The sequence below is a fragment of the Mustela nivalis genome, assembly GCF_964662115.1.
Source record: "Mustela nivalis genome assembly, chromosome: 2".
NCBI lineage: Eukaryota > Metazoa > Chordata > Mammalia > Carnivora > Mustelidae > Mustela > Mustela nivalis.
Genome location: NC_139021.1, coordinates 157,472,790 through 157,487,182, shown reverse-complemented (window position 1 = coordinate 157,487,182; position 14,393 = coordinate 157,472,790). Strand labels below are relative to the sequence as shown.

Below are 14,393 nucleotides of genomic sequence, written 5' to 3'. Positions count from 1 at the left end.
GTCCAGGTGCCAGGCAAGGCATATAGGTCACTGGGAGGAAATCAGCTTCCCTTCTGAGTGTGATAGGAAGCCATGGAGGGTTTTGAGTGGGACAGGAACGTGATCAAATTTGGTTTTTAAAGACATAACTGGCTGCTGTGTAGACACAAGGACAAGCCATCTCTGCTCCTTTCTTTGGAAGTAACTACCTTTTCCTCTGTCCTTCCACACAGTATCTAGCTCAAGTTGGGATGGTGATCTTGGGGTGTGTGTGTGTGTGTGTGTGTGTGTGTGACCTCCCCTTCCCCCATAAGAGTGTCACTTCCTTGGAGACAAAAATCTGAGTTTACTTGCCCTCCCTCCTCCCCCCTGATGACCCCTCTGGAGCCTGCATGTCCACAGGCACGCCTAGACCTGTGAACACACCATGCCTAGAATATTGCTGAGCAAATGAAACTCTCAGTAATTTTGAAAAAAAAGACTAACAGTACAAGGAGGCAGGTTTCAACGAAGAAAGAGGAACTCTTTTTTTTTTTTTTTAAAGATTTTGTTTATTTATTTGACAGACAGAGATCACAAGTAGGCAGAGAGGCAGACAGAGAGAGAGGGGGAAGCAGGCTCCCCTCTGAGCAGAGAGCCCGATGTGGGGCTCGATCCAAGGACCCTGAGATCATGACCTGAGCGAAAGGCAGAGGCTTTAACCCACTGAGCCACCCAGGTGCCCCAGAAAGAGGAACTCTTGAACACAGGAGTCAACAAATGGAACGGCCTGCCTTCAAAAATCACCTTTTCTCTAGAGGAGATCCCGGAGACCTCCATCGTTCACAGGGCATCACACAACCTGGATTTAGATCATCAGATGGGCGTGATTGTGCCTTTTTAAGTGTCTTCAGAACCCTGAGCCTCTGTAATTCTAAGGATAATTGTTAAATCATGAAGATTAACAGGAGTCGGTCCACGCAAGGGTCTGCATGATTCACCTCCAACAAGCTATGCCTAGAGACACCTTGATGCACCTTGTCAATGTGGTGAACTCCTTTTCATAAAATGAGACTTTTACCTAAATGTCCTTCTGTGTTAGTTTGTACTCTGTGTGTGTTCTGGGCGCCACAACTGGAGAGGAAGGTAGACAAATTGGGGGCATGACCCCAGGAGGTTAACCAGAGAATGAGAGGTCTGAAAGCCCAAATCTGTAAGAAACAGCTAGAAGCACTTAGAAGAGTTCCTCTAGAAAAAAACACAAAATTAAGACAAAGGAGGGAGGAAGGAGCTAGGGAAGGCATAATCATCTTCAGGTGGTGGAAGGACTGTCAGGTCCCAGTGGAGAACCATACTCCGTGTGTTCCATAAGGCAAGTTTAGGGCCAATGGGAAGAATTACAAGGAAGCTGATTCTGGAACTGCTTAAACAAGTCCCTTCTCAACACCTAACCCAGCCCTTTCCTGCAGTAAGAACACAGTGTGTTTTAATTGAATTGGAGATTTAACTGTCTGAGTTATTCAACAACCAAATAGGCTCCAAGCCCCTAGAGCAGCCCTCCAGAAAGCTGTAGAGAGGAGACCTACTGGAATGATGTGAGGTTGAATTAAATCAGGGGAGGTGAAAAGCCTTCGCATTAAGTCCCAGGCATGAACATTTGGCAGTGGCTACCTCAAACACCGGGGAGAACATTTGGAGGCTGCCTCTCTGCTCAGCAAGCATAGATGTCAGTGGGCAATGTCTGCTGTGGGTAGAGGGGTAGGGAATGGCCCAAGAATGGCGGCCCAAACACCAAAGGACTCTTTTGCCCCTTCAATTGCATGTTCCTCTATTGCTAGATTTCCGTATATCCAGTGGCCCTGATACTATTCCAATTATGAAATTCAATGAAGTGTCTTCTGGTCTCCCAAATAGGTACACATGGTTGGATTCTGCCAAGTCAGCGTGAAGCCTCCATCCACGGGCCCCATGGCTTTCAGATCTGCTCAGAGTCCCGGGGCAGCTGGCATCGATTCTGTTTGTTTCCTTAGAAAGAACAGTATTGATCCACCACGCCGTGAAACCTGCTCCTGGGTCGCCTGGTTCCAACAAGCAATTCCCTTGTCTTTGGCAGCCATTTCAAAGTCCCCTAGACACTCGCCTTCTATTTGGCTCAACCTCCAGCTCACTCGACTCACGCTGGGCACCACCACACAGCCTCCAGTTGGATCAGTGTTTAGAACTACTACTTTCCCACCTTCCATCAAAGCCACATTGAACACCTGCCTCTTCGGTGCCAGGAACAGCACGGGCACATAGCATATGGCTGGCTCCAAACCTCAGTCTCACGCAGACGACAGAGAAACAGATGAATCACCGAGTCTGATGGAGGAGACTCTGGCAAACAAAAGTAATATTGGGGCTGCGCGATGGCCAGCAGGAGGCCATGCTCTGCTGGCAGGTGGGCTGGGGTTGCCCACCTGCTGCTGCTGCTGCTGCTGCTGCTGCTGCTGTCAGGGGCGGGGAGCCTTGATGGAGGCTCAGAAGAAGAAGACGGTGGTTCTGGGAGTATGAGTCCAGATCTCTCCTAAAGTCATTAGTACAATGCTATAGTTTAGAAGTCATCTCCAATGGCCTGACAAGAGTTCCAAAGATGGGTCAACAAAGTGTGACATCAGGGCCAGGGCTGGACATATTGGGAGGAAGAGAAAGTTTGGCATTTCCCTTCCTTCTGGATCCTCTCCCTCAAACCTGGACATACTTCCTCAGGCCCAGGAAACCATCCCTCCCTCTACCTCAGCCTACACCAGAAGAGGGAGCTCTGAGCCCTCACGCCTTCCGGTCTAACACAGGACTTGTCCGTTTCAGACTCCTTTTGGGTCCCACCTCAGGCCAATGTGGCCAAGCTCCAGAACACCCAGGCTCCGGCCATCAGAGCTGATCTTCCCCATGATGTCCATAGCAGCATTATTTACAGTAGCCCCAAAGTGGAAGTAACCCAAGTGTCTGTTGTTAGGTTGGTGGCCCCAGGAATGCAGGAGGAACAATAAAAATGGCCACCGGGCCATCATCTTCTAGGCCGCCCTGTTCCTTAACCCATGACTCTCCTGCCAGTAGGACGTATGCCGAGGACACGTCACCATAAGTAACCTGATACCTATGTAGGAAACAGGAACATCAGGACTCCCCCTACCCTCCAATCACCAAATACCTGACCATATATAGTTGTGAATCCACACCCCAAATACCTTACTTATGGCTGTGAACCTATGCCCTGTCTTAACCCAGATAAAAGACCCAGTCAACCCCACCTGCGCACAACTTCCCGGACTCTCCTCTCCCAAGTCGCAGAACCTCACCTGAGGGCGCCTTTAATAAACCTTGCCTTGTGCCTATCTCGCCTGGTGTCATGTGTATCTTGCCTGTAAAACCTTACATTTCCTGCCGAAACCCGGGAGGAGATGGAGCCTGTAAAACCTTACATCCACAAAATGTGGTATAGACATACACAATGGAATCTTGTAAGCAGTAAAAAGGAAGGAAAATCTTGACACGCTACTAACATGAGTGAAACTTGAGGAGATGTGCTAAGTGAAATAAGCCAGTCCCCAAAGGACGAATACTGTAGGATTTCCCTTCCAAGAGTATCTAGTCAAATTCAGAGAAACAGAAAGTAGAATGGTGGTTGCCAGGGCTGGGAGAGGGGACAATAGAAAGTTGCTACTTAATGTATATAGAGGTTCAATTTCACAAGACAAAAAAGTTTGGGAGACTGGTTACACACCAGTGTGAATGTACTTAATACTATTGAACTATACACTTAAACTGACAAACATGGTATATTTTATACTTTGTGTATTTTACCACAATTCAGCAATTTCTTTTCCTTAAGTAGTTTCCACAACCGGCATGGAGCCCAAGATGGGGCTCAAACCTACAACCCCCAGATCATAACCTGAGCTGAGATCAAGAGTTGGACGCCCAACCAACTGAACCACCCAGGCACCCCTCCACATTTTAAAAACAATTTTTAAAGATTTATTATTTAGAGAGAGAGAAAAAAGCAGGAGCAGGGCAGAGGGAGGGGAAGAAGCAGACTCCCCACTGAGAAGGAAGTCTGATGAGAGGCTCCATCCCAGGACCCCGGGATCATGACCTGAGCACAAGGCAGATGCTTAACTGACTGAGCCACCCAGGCGTCCCTCAACATTTTTAAAATTACAAATACAGAGTGAAATGAAAAGAACCCACAGAACTCCCCCAATCTTCCCCTTGTCGGATCCCCAAGAACTGAGCACAAGCCTCTGAAGGGAGCCGGCCTTATCGCCCTTTCATCTCACTGTCTCTGATTCTGTGATATCTGCCAGGAGACACTGGTTCAGCCGACAAAGGGATGGTTCTAAGTGGGTGATAACGGCGTAAAGTGATACTTCTCCCCATTTGTGCACCGTAACTGGAGTCTGCTGGCAATCATCCCTGGAAACCAAGGGTCGTATGTAGCGGAGAGTGCTTAGGAACTGTGATGGCCCATGCAGGGAGAGGTTTCAGGGGTCTCATTGGACTGGAAGCTATGTGAGAGGAAGCCAGTGTTTTTCACCACTGCTGTCAAAATTCCGAAAAACAAAACAAAACAAAACAAAACAAAAAACCACACACACAATTAAAACCAATCCATCGCCAAAATAGTCATTAGTAGAAGTTGATCGTGCACACACCAAAAAGGCAGTGTGCAAACCAGGAACACTCACACCAAAATACGGAATGGGGCCTGGGGACTATCATAATGAGAAAGCAGGGTCTGTTTATTCTTCACAGGAATTGGTTATAATGTCAGCATTTTCTTACTTACTAGGGAAGTGGTCCACAGTTACCTCCCATCAACTTTGGGAAACAGCTTCAGTCTGGCTTAGAAGTTTCAGGAATGACCCAGGCCAAGTTAGTCTTGTGAAATAAGCTAAATTGAGCTTTGTTAGTATGACCCAACGGGTTTTGTCTGCTCAAGGAATTTTCAAAGCTGGTCTCCATTTAATTTCTTTTTTTAATTTTTATTTATTTATTTAAAAAAATATTTTATTTATTTATTTGACAGGGAGAGTTCACAAGTAGGCAGGCAGGCGGGCAGAGTGAGGTGGGGGGAAGCAGGCTCCCTGCTGAGCAGAGAGCCCGACACAGGGCTTAATCCCAGGACCCTGGTATCATGACCTGAGCTGAAGGCAGAGGCTTTAACCCACTGAGCCACCCAAGCGTCCCTAATTTTTATTTTAACAATTCTCCCCTTTTAGTCATTGTCTCAGCAGGCTGAGAGCACGACCAACCAGTAGAGCGCTATTCTCCATTCGCAGCCCTGATGGAATCTGATGAAAGTCACACGTCCAGTGTTGCCCTGAGCTTAGCTGTCAGGCCAGAGGGCTACACAGCCACCGTCTTCATCATTTGTGGTTATTGTTGATTTCATTCTTTCTCTGAGCCTGATGAATACCATTTGGCATTCGAGTGGCTGCCGCCGGGCATTTAAAACCCTCAAGAGTATGTAACACACTAGAGAGGTTGATATGATGACTGTAAGGAGAACAGGAGCCAAGGATTGAGAAATTGCCCAGAGCAGAGATTTCCCAAGAGCCATGATTTAACCGATTAAATAACTCAAATGTATTATAATTTTTTTAAGTTATTTACACAGGCACAACACTATGTGTTAACAAACCCATATCCTCGTGGCCACTCAGGACAGGATGAACCTGAGGACGTTTTCTTTCAGGACGTGCTGACAGGCAAGCTTTCACCTCAGGCTTTGATGCAATGTGAGCAAGCAGGAGATTTAATGAGGCATTTCTGTGGGAACATAAGAAAAATGAAGGTTGGGGCGGCTGGGTGGCTCAGTGGGTTAAGCCTCTGCCTTCAGCTCAGGTCATGATCTCAGGGTCCTGGGATCGAGCCCCACATCAGGCTCTCTGCTCAGCAGGGAGTCTGCTTTCCCCTCCACATCTCTGCCTGACTCTCTGCTACTTGTGCTCTCTCTCTTGTCAAATAAAAAAATAAAATCTTTTAAAAGGGGACTCCTGGGTGGCTTAGTGGGTTAAAGCCTCTGTCTTCGGCTCGGGTCATGATCCCAGGGTCCTTGGGATCAAGCCCCGTGTTGGGCTCTCAGCTCAGCAGGGAGCCTGCTTCCCCCCCTCTCTCTGTCTGCCTCTCTGTCTACATGTGATCTCTGTCTGTCAAATAAATAAATAAAGTCTTTTTTTTTTTAAAAAATCATTTAAAAAAAAAAGAAAAATGAAGGTTAATAGTTTGAAGAAAATTATAAATTCAGTTTCTGTATTTGAACAGCAGCCAGTGAGAATTTTTCTAGACATCGGGTTCCAAGCATCTTTGGATGGCAGTGAGGGTGGGCAGTGGCAATCGGACAAATTTTCCTGGTTTGCAGTATGAATGTCTCTGGTGAGCCTTCTGAGTAGCCACATAGCCACAGGCATGAAAATTGTCCACACATGAGCTGTTGCGCTGATTTCCCTGAAGTTTACATCAAGTCGTCCAGCTTTAGCCTGCATGGCTTCAGGAAAAGGGCAGTTTTAGTTTCACAGTGATTCCAAGTCCAAAGAGTGGGAGAAAATTGGAAAGGTTAGTTTGGAGGGTTCTAGCCAAATATTAGAGGAAACTGGAAAAGTTCAGGATCCAGCCCAGTTTACGGCTAGAAAACAAAACCCCAAAGACAATTAGCAGCAATCATATCTGGTATCCACAAAAGCACATTATTGAAACAATTTTTCTCTCTGTAATTATCCCCATATCTATCAAAGACAACCAAAGTAAGGCTAGTTTGTTTGCAAATTAAGTCTAGTTTCAATAACTCGGCCTGATTATTGACATAAGTGCAGCAGGAATAGTGATTGAACATATAAGTTCTTTTAAATCTGCTTTGCTAGAACTTTTCATAAGGAATCTCAGATTGGATTTTTGAAAGCTTCTCAAGGCTTGGAAACCAAGACAAGGACTTGTCCAATTGTGTCTTAAAACAAGGAGAATAGATTCTTTTGGAACTTATGCAAGCACTTACATTGTCATGAAAAAATAAGAAAATTTAGTAAGAGTTTCAGAATTCTGGAGGGATCAGCTAGGGAGAAAAACGTAAATGTTCAACATTTGTTGCAAAGATAGATTTTACCAAATTGCTATAAGGTATAGACAGTTTAAAGAAAGGAAAGAAAAGCCCCTTCAAATATGGAAAATGATACATTAAAGAACTAGTAATGTTTTGAATAAAGTCATAAAAATTATAATTATGTTCATCAGGTCACTCAATGTCATGGAATTAATTCTTGTTTTTGCTTTACATTGGATTAATAGCTAATCTGTTTTCCATAAAAGTTTTAGAAATTCTTGCTCAGTTTAGTGCATGATCTTAAAGTTATCAGAAACTTGCCTTTTAGGATACTTGTCAAGATCTTTTCCATCTTTTCCATGGATCTTTTTTAACATGAAGCATGTTTGCAGGAACACTTCTGCAAAAGCATCAGAGCAAAGCTGTCTGCAGATAAAAGACTTAAAAATGGCCATCGTTAGAGATCTAACGAGAGCTCTCTCTCTCTCTCTCACACACACACACAATGCAATTAGCCACTAAATGTGGATATTTTTGTGATGCACAATATTTTAGGGTAATATCTGGAATTATGATTGAAAACATTATACAAGGACATGTCAGATTTTTAAGAATTTCATACAAATCTATACCTAAAGAAAGCTTAGCATCCCTTCTTTTTTTTTTTTTTTAAGATTTTATTTATTTATTTGACAGACAGAGATCACAAGTAGGCAGAAACAGAGAGAGGGGGAAGCAGAAAGCCCCAATGCGGGGCCCGATCCCAGGACCCCGGAATCATGACCTGAGCTGAAGGCAGAGGCTTTAAACCCACTGAGCTACCCAGGCGCCCCTTAGCATCACTTCTTATTTGACAATGCTTCCCATGAAATTTAACATATTCAAAAATTTACATAGCTGTAAAAAACAGTTCTTTCAATAAAGAAGACTAATTTTTCTTAAGTAATCAAAAGTCTCATAAATCAAAACAATTTTTGTTTTCTAGGCAGATTACATTAAAGATAAAGAAACTTTGTTCACAATTTTTTTTTATGAGCAGACCAATAATCTCAAAGTTTATGATTCTAACAAATAGAAAATCAAATTCTGATTTTTTACCTGTGTACTATTTTTTTAAGATTTATTTATTTGACAAGTATCATATTTGTAAACAATTTAGATATTTAAAGAATATTCATTATTTAGTTTGACTTAACATAAAATTTCCATATTATTTACATGTATTTAAATTACTTGCTTTAACAATTACTCTTTAATGACTTATTAAACAACTAACCATCATCTTTTTTTTTTTTTTAAGATTTTATTTATTTATTTGACAGACAGAGATCACAAGTAGGCAGAGAGGCAGGCAGAGAGAGAGAGAGAGGAGGAAGCAGGCTCTCCGCGGAGCAGACAGCCCGATGCGGGGCTCGATCCCAGAACCCTGGGATCATGACCTGAGCCGAAGGCAGAGGCTTTAACCCACTGAGCCACCCAGGTGCCCCACAACTAACCATCATCTTAAGTTGTTTTTCATGTTGACAAATTTTGAAGACACGTCTGCTTTTCTTAAACCAACAAACTTAACCTAGCTTTTATTTATCAAACTTTATCCCAGATCATGTGAACTTAAAAAACATTTTATTAGTTTCTATATTTCTGAAAGTATATTTGATTTATATAAAAGCTTAATTTTCTTTAAGACAATTAAATAGAGCTTTTTACAAATTAATTTTGGCAATGTCATTCAGAGGCAGAAAAATATCACATATCTATAATGTATGTGCTTGGACATACATAAACATACAGACAGATCTTAGAGCTGTTGTTTTAAAATTTTTAACCAGATAAAAAACTTAAAAAAATAGTTGTATCCAAATTGTGTTTCTGGCAGACAAAGTTAAGTTTACTTATTCCTGTGATCAAAGAGTTTTCACTAAAGATTTTTAATTTGTATGCCATCAAGATCCTTCTAGAGCTGTTTTTGAGTCATTTTGTCTTTGAGAAGCTTCTGAAAACCACTCAAAGAATGCATTTCGTCATCTCTGAGGTTTGGAATCTCTCTTTTAAGGATATCCCTTAAGATAAACTTCTCTAAGTTAAAGTTTCCCCAAAGTGGCCACTACAATTCCAAAAGTTGATCCGTTTTCCAAAGAGGCACAGGAATGTGGCCCACAGATCAGGTGGAACTCATCTCTGCCTTTAGAATTCCTAAGATGTCTTAACTATGAAGGCGCCCATTTTTCAACAGCAGTTCCAAAACACAGAAAATCACACGCACCCCACCCTTTTAAACAGAATAGTGACTTACCAAAGCGCTTCAGCAAACAAAATGCACAATATAGTCAGAAAGCTCCAAACACAAAGAGAGTGGCGCTCGGATTCAAGAGAGACTTACCCTCAAATCCCAGGGGCAGCAAGACAGCAGGGAATTCACCAGCACCTGTCCACTCAGGGGCCTCAGAGTCATAGGGGTCTTCTTTGAATTCCACTTCCCACACCATGAAATGTCAAAGTTCAGAAATAGTAGAAGCAATACCAGTGAATCACCAAAGTAGCCATTAGTAGAAGTTGAGCATGCACACACCAAAAAGGCAATTTGCAAACTGGGAGCACTCAAGCCAAAACATGGAATGGGGCTCGGCAGTCTATCTTTACAAAGCAGTATATATAGTGAGAAAGCAGGGACTGTTTTTTCTTCACAGAGACTGGTTATAATGTCAAGATTTTTTTTTAGAAGCTAGGAAAGTGGTCAGTGGTTACTTCCCATCAACCTTGGGAAACAGCTTAAGTTTTGCTTAAAATTTTCAGAGGCATAAGCCAAGAATGACCCAGGTCAAGTTAGTCTTGCAAATAAACTAAATCGAGCTTTGTTTGTATGACCCAACTGATTTTCTCTGCTCACAGAATTTTCAAAGCTGGTCTTCATTTCTTCTGTTTTTAAAGATTTTCTTTATTTATTTTAGAGAGAGTGTGCGAGTTGGGGAGGAACAGAGGGAGAGGGACAAGCAGACTCCACGCCGACTGCAGAGCCCAATGCCGGGCTCCATCCCACTGACCCTGAGATCACATCCTGACCTGAGTGGAAACCAAGAGTCCGATGTTCAACCAACTGAGCCACCCAGGAGCCCCCACTTGCTTTTTTTTTTTTTTTTTTAAACACAGCTTTACCCCAGACCTTGGTCCTGGGCCTTTAGTGGCACTCAATGGTTTTATTTTCCCCAATAACAGTGAATAAAGCTGGGCCCCTTAAATAAGACAAAGCAAGCAGTTTTAAACGTAAAGCCTCTTATGGAAAAGGATGTATTTTTCTACCTGTTCACTAAATAAATTTTGTTCTCCAATATCCCTTCTTTTAGAGGAAATACCTCCCCCTCATTCTTGTTGTTGGTCAACCACTGCGTCCTTCCCCATGGGCCACAGGGGTGGGCAAGGAACCCAGACTGAGCCAACCATAGTACTACATCCTTTGGACCCACTCTCTGGTCTATATGCGGGCACAGGACCCAAGCAGAGTCAATAAGAATCCTTCCATGAGATTTGCATGCAGACACAAAGATAGGTTGTGAGCCCTTTTAGCTCACAAACAAGTAGCCACCATTCCCACCGACTAGAGATCCTGCCTCAGAATGAAGCCACAGAAGCAGGGCTCGGAGCTGGAGAAAAAGAGACAGCACTCTCACCCTGGGATTGTAACCCCTGGATGAGGCAGTGCTTAAAACCAGACCCACTCTAGAACATTTCATTTGTGGGAGTCGATAAATTCTTTTTTTTATCCCCTTAAGCTTGTTTGACTTGGGCTTATAGACCTTGCAGCAAAGATTCCTAACAAATACAGTCTGTTCATTTCAGCTTGTGTGTTTTCCATATGTATTTCGCCTTATCACATTGACTTTTTAAGAGTCCACAAAATGTATTCTGCACATCTTTGTATGCAGTGCACCAAGACACAGAATATGAATCTGGAGGGAAAGATTTAGAAAAGCCAGTGTTTGTCCTAAGGGACAGTCCAATAGAAGTGAAGTGTTGGGGGAAGGGAAGAGTTTCCATTAACTAGTATTTTAAAATTATCTGCTATGTGCCAGATGTGTTCACAGGTACTTGTTCATCATCTCCAACCCTAGAAATAAGATATTGTCTGTCTACTTTACAGATAAAAATCACAGTTCAGAGAGGTTAAACAACTCACCCCAACTACCCAGCTGTTAAAAGGGAGAAAAAGCTTTCCAACTCAGACCTCAGAGTCCAAGCTCAATGGCCTTGCCAGGGTCCAAGCCTCCCTCCAAGACAGAGATAAGATAAGCTCAAATCCCAGACAAGGAAAATAGAGGAATTCATTCATGGATCCATTCAGCAAATTCTTATCCAGTGTCTGCTATCCACCAATGTCTGTGAAAATGTTTATTAAACCAAAATATGCTATACATGTGCGAAGTATTATCAACGTGGGCAAGGCCCCATGCTAGGCACTGTAGAAGGGGGGAATAACAATGGATAAAGCAGCCTTTTCCCCAGGGGCACACGATAGAGTAGACCTAGAAATATTACACAGCCAAATATGATTAATGGCATAAGAGAGGTTCAAAGTGCTCTAAGAGTTCTGAGCAGGAAATGTTCATAGCTGATTGAGGGAGCCGGAAAGACTTCATAAAAAAAAAAAAAATAGGATATTAGGTAAGTGCAAATGAATGTTCTGCTAATGATGTGTTTCCGCAGGTGCAGATGGGATTTTGGAAAGAATGGGAAATAGAAATGAAAAAGAAAAGGAGGAAGAAGGGAGAGAGAGGAGGAGGAGGAAGGGGGGAAGATGGGCGAGGGGAAGAGGGGAAGAGAAGAAAGGAACAGGAGAAAAGAAAGGGGGAGAGAGAGAGGGAGGGATGAGAAAAGAGGCAGCAGGCGGACCCACAGGCAGCCAGCAGCTGCAGCGAGGGCCTGGGGCTAGGGCCCTGGAAGCAGGCCGTGCACCAAGGTTGCTCTAACCTTTCGCTTCACAAACACTTTGAAGGCAAGAAGCCCTGTGGATTACTCCCGTATCCATTCTACTTACCACCGCAAAATAATTGAAATTGCTACTGAACCCAGTCACCCCCACATCTTAGAATAGAAGGAACTTTGTAATTCCAAAATTCTAGAGGCCTTAACCTGAGTGGGAATGTTACTCACCGTGGAGCTTGCTCAAATGCAGACCCCCTAGACCTTCTCTCCCAAGAGTCATTTTCAGCAGTACTGGTTTGGGTCCAGGGAATTTCAATTTTTAGAAGTCCTTTGGGGGACTCTGATGCAAGTGTTCTGAGGCCCACGCTTTGAGAAACATTGTGACCTGACTGTACTGTCTCACAAGTAAAGCAGCAAGAGAGTCTCAGAGCAGTGAAAAGACCTATTTGAGGCCACAGAGCTAGTTAGTGAAATTCCAGGCCCAGAACTCAGGTCCACGGACTCCTAGTCCATTGTGTTTTGTTTTGCTTTGTTTTTTTTAAATATTTAATTTATTTATTTGACAGAGAGAGATCACAACTAGGGAGAGAGGCAGGTAGAGAGAGGAGAGGAGGAAGCAGGCTCCCTGCTGATCAGAGAGCCTGATGTGGGGCTCGATCCCAGGATCCTGGGATCACGACCTGAGCTGAAGGCAGAGGCTTAACCCACTGAGCCACCCAGGTGCCCCATTGTGGTTTTTTTGTTTTTAAATTTTTATATTATTATTAACATATAATGTATTATTTGTTTCAGGAGTATGCGTCTGTGATTCATCAGTCTTACACAATACACAGTGCTCCCCACAATCTCCCCAGTCTCCATCACCCAGATACCCCATCCTTCCTACCTCCCTCCCCTCCAGCAACCCTCAGTTTGTTTCCCGAGATTGAGAGTCTCTTATAGTTTGTCTCCCTCTCTGGTTTCATCTTGTGTCATTTTCCCTCTCTAGCCCCCCCGCCCCGCCAGGCTTAATAGCTATACTGCTCAGATATCAGCCCTCAGCTTCCAGGAATATGCATATGGACCAAGCTCAGAGAACCATGGCTCCGAATCATCCCAGGATGCAAGAGTTCTCAAGTGTCGTAGTTAGTGCCAAATAAAGTAGTTGACCAATCCCTAGCTTTTTTACAAGAAAGAAAAAGAAAAAAAAAGAGGTTCTAGTGAATCTGCAGGTAAAAGAGTAAGACTCCTTGTCCGGCGCCTTCTTACAGCATCTCCTCTCCATAACATTGCCCTTGATTCAGGCTAACGTAGGGAGTATTTATTTAAGCACTTATTATTTCCAAGACCCCGTGCTCTGTGCTTAAAAGATACAAAAATAAAAGTCTACTTCTCTATTCTGATGAGTGTCACGAGAGTTACACATTGTAGGCGTTCGACAAAGAAATGTGTATCTATTCGGGGAAATCAGAATATACCTTATTGAGATGTCTTTTGAGATGAATCTTAAAGGATAAGCAGTATTTCAATGGATGAAATAAGAAGGGAAGGTGGTCCAGGTGGGATCCATTTCACTGGCAGCAAGATGGGAAAGAAATTGGAAACAGCCCACTTTGGCCGTCTCTTGGGCACCAAGGAGAAAGTAACGGGATTATAATATCAGAAAGATCAGGAGAGACCCTGCGGTGGAAGACTTACAGAATTAGGATGCAAAGTGTGGTCTAAATCTGAAACACTGACAAATCATTGAAAATGCTTTCTTGCTTTGCTGTTTTAGGAAGACGTTTCTGCTAAAGGTGTTGTGTTGGGTCAGCAGCTGGGATAGCCGGGAGGCAGGAAAGACCAACTGGGAAGAGAGTCAACATGAGTGCGAGATAATGAAGGTGAGGATACAGCCAGAGGTTTAAGTGTGAGACCATAACCATTGATAGTGGGACGTGGAGGAGCGAAGCATGGGGATGACTCTACAGTTTCGATCTAGGGCAACTGAATGATCAGACATGGAGGAGGGAAATAAAGCTGATTTGGCTTGGGTGGTAGTGAAATAGGTGGTGTTGAATACTAAAATGAAAGCTTCATAGACCACATACAGCTACTCTGTAAAAAGCTGGCAATGCTGGAATTGGAAATGGGGAGACAGAGCTGTAGAGGAATCATCCACATAGATGGGATCATGGAACCTGCTAGAAAGGGGGAGAGCGATGAGATAAAAAGTATAAAGGGAAACGGTGAAGAGGGCGATAATGGTTACAAGTTTCAATTCCAAGTAACAGAAGCCCTAAGCCTTATGATTTCAATAGTACAAGGAATTTATTGACTCATGTGACTGAAAAATCCCCGCTTCTGACCAGCCTACACAATCAGGGGTCTGGATCGGTTATGCTTCAGTTCTCCCAGCTCTGCTCTGTTCTGCGTTTTGACTTCATCTTCATACTAGATTGCTTCAGGGTTCTAAGATGGT

At 43.5% G+C, this 14,393-nt stretch overlaps 1 long non-coding RNA gene across 1 annotated transcript in view; it reads right to left on the bottom strand.

Moving 5' to 3' along the window:
• Positions 1–5,698: 5,698 nt before the first annotated feature.
• The window catches only part of LOC309860302, a 75,937-nt gene continuing 67,242 nt past the window's right edge, over positions 5,699–14,393 (bottom strand). The window contains exons 3-4 of the long non-coding RNA XR_014309305.1: positions 9,417–9,509; positions 5,699–5,769 (exon numbers count right to left, since the gene is read on the bottom strand). This is a non-coding gene — a long non-coding RNA (uncharacterized lncRNA). The remainder of the gene's footprint in view (positions 5,770–9,416; positions 9,510–14,393) is intronic.